Genomic DNA, 6929 nt, shown 5'->3' on the forward strand with positions numbered 1-6929 from the left:
ATTTCCAAAACCCTCATCCCACCTCCTTCGTAATCATAACTTGTTGCCAGTTAGTCTCTTTTTTCAGTCCTTTACACTATTTAAGCTGCTCAGTTTTGCCAAACAGCCTGTACTCTGACCGCGCACAGGACCAAACTCTAGTCTATTCTCCCGGAGAAACTCAAATGATTGTGTTTTCCACCTCTACACTCAAGCTCTCCAAAGCTGTATTTGCTCTCAGATTTACATATTCATATTTGGGGTAACAGACTCTATTAATAGGTAGCACACATTCTGGCATCATGAGGTTACACTGACATCATGAGTTTGCATGACGAAAGTGATGCAATTTTGAGTAGAAATAAGAACATAAGTCCAACCCTGATACTGCAAACCTTCATATACTTTCATATGTTTATAAAAACCCTCACATAAACAGAGAGGTTTCTTCAGGTATCTGCCCTCCCTAGCCACCTAATTTGCATGTTGTTAGACTTTCTAACCTAGGACTTAAAACTCTACAGTCCAAGGAGAGCTTCACAGACTGCAACAGTAAACTGTCAAACATTTTACCTTCTCTTGCCCCAAATCCAAAATGAATCACTTTGTCCCTTTCTCCCCTCTTCTCCCAGTTATCCTGTACACCTGTAAACCTGTACTGTTCTTCATTTTTATCTCCTAAGTGTAGTTCAATCCACAATTACATAATCTGAGTCTTAACATGAAGACAAGCAACACTGTGGCTGGGGTCAAAGATGAAGGCAGAGCAGGATTAAAACTAAACAACCTATACTTCCATAAGCAAAACTCCCAAGGAGAAGCCACATAAGAAAAGAAGACTAAAATAATCTTCTAGACACTTGTAAAACACATCAATTGTTCCATGCAGGCTATGAAGATGATGTAACAGCCAAGCAGTGAGAATTTTTTCAGCTGGAATGAGTAATATGATTACAAGCTTGCAGTTTCTCCACCTACAAACCACAATAATGCAAATAACATCTTACCACTAAGATACCTATTTATGTAAGCACAGGCTTAATCACTTAGAAGTAAGGCATTCAAAATGTATTATTAGGGCATGTTAAGGCTTATTAAGGCATAATACAGAATTCTAAAGACACCACAAACTCCAGCAGTGCAGCAACAAAAAGAAACTGCAGCATCAGTGTCTTCAATTTCAAAATCTAAATACATTGAAGAGGGCAGAATTCTGCCTATGCACTAGAAGAAGCCCCGTTCGTCAAACGTATTTTTCTTGCCACACTGTCTTCCAACTGTGTATTTCTCTCGTTAAAAACACCACTCTATCTCTGCCACCTGATGGCATAAACAGCGGATACAGTGCATCAAATGCATGATTCCAACTTCAGCCCCAGTTTGCATCAGTATGCTTGAGTAATGTGACTCTTCCCCCCCAAAAGGCTAAAGTCTTATCACTTCATGAAGAAATCTGTGACCTTCTTAGCTCTTCTCACTTGCATTCTTAGCTTTCAACTAGCCTCCTCTTTAACCAGCGTAGAATATACAATTCACAAGTGACAAAGTTGACTCTTTAGTAAGCTTGCAAAGCAACAGATCCTTTCCAACAACTCTGAAGCAAAGCAAATTCTGAACTGAATTCAGAACACAAGGCTACCTTCACTGCTAGAAGCAGCAAACAAAGCCACCATTAAATGCTATTTACATGCTCCTCCCACAGACAGTCAGGCCAAACAGTTGCATTCAGCAGTAACAGCTCTCTATTCTGCTATCCTACACATGAGCAAAATCATCACTCCTGTTCAAAGCAAGCTGAGGTTAAGTGTTTTAGTAATATAAATTTGCCACTCATTTTGAACAGCAACCTCAGCAGTATATGCACACTTCAACCAGGTATAGAAAACGGTCTTTTGTGTATTTTACCTCCTTAGTATTTGTGTACCAGTACGCCAGTTACTTCAAATCCTGAGAAATTTGAAAAACAATATACCTATGTACTCACTTAGCAACAATTTCATTTCTTACTGCAGCTGAAAAAAACCCCACGGCTCTGTTGAGAGCCATATTTCATATGTTCTGATAGCTTCTCATCTCAACCCTGCTGGCTCTTCTGAGATTGAGTAATCCCAGTTTTTGTGGCAGCTTCCCACAGGTCACAGCTTACAATTTAAGACACTTACTCACGGGTCACAAATTACATTCAAGCTCAAGAGGCATAATCCGATCAGAAACAGTTGTTCACATGAACTTTGCAGCATTGCTGCATTGGTATGCTGCATAATACTGCCCTTTGCCAAAGGGGAATTTCATATTTTACATGGAGCTACAAATAAAGCAAACAGCAGTTTTACTATGAAATGCACACTTCAGGTGCATCACTCATTTCTCTCACTTCAAACAACAAAGGCTCCTGAAGAGACTCAAAGAGCAGATCAGGTCTTAACAACATAACATGTAGCTAGAAATAAAAATAAAATCACTTTTTTTCTCCACCTTTATGCAGTCGCACCTCACTGAGGTTAGACTACCCAAGACTACATGTTGACTGTGAGATCTATGCCAAGATACAAACTGGTTTGTTTCTTTTTATCACCCTCTTTGTTTTGTGGCCTTTTTATCACCTCTCAGAGCTGGTTTTAGAAGTAAACTGCCCACAAGAGCTATTGACTGAAAAGGAACCCACCACTTCTTTGTTTTTTAATTCTCCTTGAATACAAATATTAATTCTCTTCACGAATTCTCCATCAGTCTAACTCTTGTTCATTATGCATGCAGAATCCCACCAAAAGTTTGCTCGTTAGCTGACTCTCTGTTTGGTCCTGACTTATCACTCTATTCCTCTCAACCTTCTGCCTCTTCTGCATGCAGATTCCTGACTTCAACCTAACCTCCCTGCAGATAAATCTGTCTCTCACATACTAAGCACTCATTGTTTTGTTTCATATCCCACACAGAAGACTGACCGTTTCCTTATCCAACACCTCACTCAACTCCCGCCTCTGAAATCTTGTTCTTCCATTCTCTAACAGCAGTGGATAGCACTCCCATTGCAGCTTGCACACTTTCTCCAACAGTGAAGTGGAAAAGAAAGAAAAAGAAAAAAAAAAAAAAAGAGAGGGTAAAGAAAAGGGGGTGGAGGAAGGAAGAAGCATGCTTAATTAAAATATATAATTAAAAACATGTATCTGAATTTACAAGATTTTTGACCAATTCTACAGATACAGCCACATAAGCACTTGGGAGACATTGGCCCATTTTCTCATCTTTGGCTGCTGCACATTACAAGAGTCAAATGCTTTACATCACACAGATAGCAATGAAACCTTCCCCTGGAATGGCAAACAGAGCTGCCTGCTGGAATAGCTGGTTACTCCTAGTCTATCACATCCAAAATACCTATCTCAGGCAACAAGAATTTCAAGGATGTTGCTCCTTACCCTCTGCAGCACACAGTACTCACATCAATGTGCTGAGCCATAGAAAGTTACCCATTTCAAAAGCAAAAGAAACTTTCCATTCTAGTTCTCTAGGCACAGCTGCATAGGTATACACAATGCAAAACCTTAAGTACTATTTTTAGCACTAGACTTTCAGCAAATTAAAGCATACATCAGATACTGTTTTGTAGAGTTCACTGAGGAAAATGCCAAAGCAAAGAGATGAAGTGGGGATAAGTATCTTCGGAGTCTAAAACTATTTTTCCAGACTACTACTATTACTGAAGAATATGCATGTGTCTATTAATTTCATTCCAGTCTGGACTGGAAATACCACATATGCTAGTATCTTCATAAAATGTGCTTTGATTAAAACTGGAGTTAAATTGTGTGTTACTAATATTTCTGTTTCTTGCCTAGTCAATAAGTATTTCTCGCTATCAGGAAGGAGGAAAGCTGAGTGCAAGAACAAGAACCAAAAGGTTAATGTCCTTTTTTTTTTTTTTTTCTTGCAGCATATATATTCTATGAGGAAATCTATAAATACAGCACTGGCATTTGACAATCAGAAGTCAGCAGGATCAGCTACAGCCTGCACACATAGATTCCAACCATTAGCAAGGCTGATCAGTCATGTATTTTGTGGTAATTTAATAATTAAATTATTCTCGTACATAATTTCATCACAGGTGGAATAAGCCTACTTTTCCGGATAGTTTAGTGATTTCACAAAAATTTATAATTTGTGCCTTCAACCACATAGCTGTAGTTTTAAAATAATGTTTCTCAAAAGATAGTGTATGTAAAACTTTGTTGGCATCCCAAACCACACAAGAAAGAAGATTTAAAAATTATACCGACAAAGATGTTTTCTCTTCACTCCCACCTTATTTTTTCCATTGAATTACACAGTATTTTCAAGTGCAGAAACTCTAGATTAGTTTTGTGAACATACAGAGCTGGACTTGAGTGAAATTTAAAAAAAAAAATTAAACATTAACATGCCTGCCTACAAATATCTGTAAAACCAACTGAAATATCCAATGAAACTGGAGGTGACAGATCTGCTTACATTATTTGAGGACCTAGCTTCATGTCTCCAAGTTTCATTCATTCATGTGTATTCTTGAAGTAAAGCTCAATCTGACACTTTGAAATTAAGAGACAGAGTTTGACTTCATAGTGATTACTTCACATTCCTAAAAAGTTCTCTTAGTGTGGTAAGAATACAGTGTATCATCAATCCAATCTCTCTCGGGTTTTAGCTAGATTCATTAGAGGATTCTGGACAAGGTTAATGAAACATAGCACTAATATGCGGCTCTATAGAGGACGTAAGAACAGACAACTATTGAATTAATATGACTTCAGAACATTTACTTAATTCAATTTAAAAGTGCATCAGGAATAGCTTGTCACTAAGCAGATACTTAGACATTTTACAGCAAAGGTAAGGACTTTGGTACCAAAATTTAGGAAGAAGTAGTTGATTTTCTTAGCTACTGTTCACAAAGCCCTGCAGAGACTTCTCCGTAAGTCCCAAAGAGATCTGCAGCAAACAAGCTGAAAAGCACTCTGTGTACACCGTTCCTGGTAGTACTTGGTAGAAAACTAGGCACAGCATACCTAGGCAACTTATGCAACTTGTTCAAGTCACACTTACCTTCTTAATGCCATATGAGTTCCATACATTCTTTCCTTTAGGCTGCAACCTACAAAGAGATACATGATTGTCCCTGGCAAGTATCCCACTATTGAACAGGAAACAGTTTTTGCTAGCATATAAGGTCAGACACCTGTCATTCCTCAGAAGTCATAAACAGCATTCCCACTGCTGAAAAATGGGAACTGAATTACTAGGAAGGCTTCAACCACAGCAGCCATAAACCCCTCAGTCGCTCAGCATACAAAGTTAAAAATGACAAAAGCTTTTTTACAAAGACTAAGCTGACCAGTCTTTAATTCAAATACATTTATAATAAGTAAACATTTCAGAATCAAAATTGGAGGGAGTAGACTGAAACACCCACAGACACTCTTGCTTTATTCTCCATCCTCCTGAAGAAAAATGGTGATTTCTGATAGCATTTTGATCAGTACAGAAGACTCCTACAAACTGAAAACTTTTGTCTTAGTTAGGTATTAGCTATGTAATAAAGTACATTCAAGAAGTCCTTGTATCAATTTGGCATTTTTCAAGTACCCGGTAGCTGGTCCTTTTACAGATAACAAATAGCCCCTTTTTACCTGCAGAGTGTTAAATCAAAATCCACGTCTTTCAGTCCATAAATATCCTGAGACTCCTATTCAGTGGAAGTCTACTGGCTGACTCGGGTATTAACATTAACTTCTCTAAAATTAAGCATAAGGAAAGACTTATTTTCTATTTTGCAATATCACACCTCCTACTGATAGATTTGGGTTGCACTACTCATCACTTAGACATTATACACCTTTGAAATATTAAAATAATAAAATCTGAATAATTAAAATACACACTATCTGGAAAAACATCACAGATGTCCAAGGATAGAAAGAAAAAGTAAAAGGCTTTAATATATTTCACTATTTTGTGCAGATAATTATTTAACAGACTATGGTCAACCAATGAAGAAACAAAATACAAATACAAATGTTTCAGTCCTTCTCACTCTCTTTCTCAGACATTTGACTTGTACTTTGAGCTTAAGTAGTAGTTAAATCGAATGACAAACAACCTAAGCAGAAAAGAATTTCTTAGTTGTACCATTAAATTGTTAAAATCATCAGTGGTACAACTGCTCAGTGCTATACAATTAATAATATCTTCTTGGTTACTGTAGAGATGAATTTGTAACCCAGCCAACTGGAGTACAACAGTAAAAACTCAAAATATCCCCAAGCTGTGTTCAAGAAGTGCTGCATGTAATAGCTTTAGATGAAATCAGAAGTTGCTTACATTGCTAGCATTGCAATGATGGGCAAAATTGTCTGTCTCTAGAAGCCAATGTCGATAAAAGGAAGATTGTTATAGATTATTATTATGGTCTAGTGGAAGGTGTCCCTGCCCATGGCAGGGGAGTTGGAACTTGATGATCTCTAAGGTCTTTTCCATCCCAAACCATTCTATGATTCTATGATGCCTAAAAAAAAAAAATAAATGATGGCAGGTACCAGCAAGCAAGATTCAAAACTCTATAACCACAGCTTATTTTCAATAGAAATGTACAAACGCAAATTCTTTTGTGTGGAATAACTTGATTTTTTGCTTGATATCTCAAGTTATGAACTTCTCTTCCTCATAAAGTGAATAAATCCAAAAAAGTCCTTACTGGACAGAAATAGCTTTACCATTACAATTTACTCCAGAGCAACAGAATGCCAGTACCTTCAGATGTTTACAGCTGTATTGTAAAAGCTGGTTCAACAATGGTAGGAAGGTGAAATTTGATTTGATAAAGTCTTATTGCAGCAGACAACAATTAAGCTTGTATTTTGATTGCTGGCAGAAAAAGAATACTCAATTCACAAGAGAGCACATAACAAAACCAA

This window comes from Pterocles gutturalis, unplaced genomic scaffold (assembly GCF_000699245.1).
Source record: "Pterocles gutturalis isolate BGI_N339 unplaced genomic scaffold, ASM69924v1 scaffold1363, whole genome shotgun sequence".
Taxonomy (NCBI): Eukaryota; Metazoa; Chordata; class Aves; order Pterocliformes; family Pteroclidae; genus Pterocles; species Pterocles gutturalis.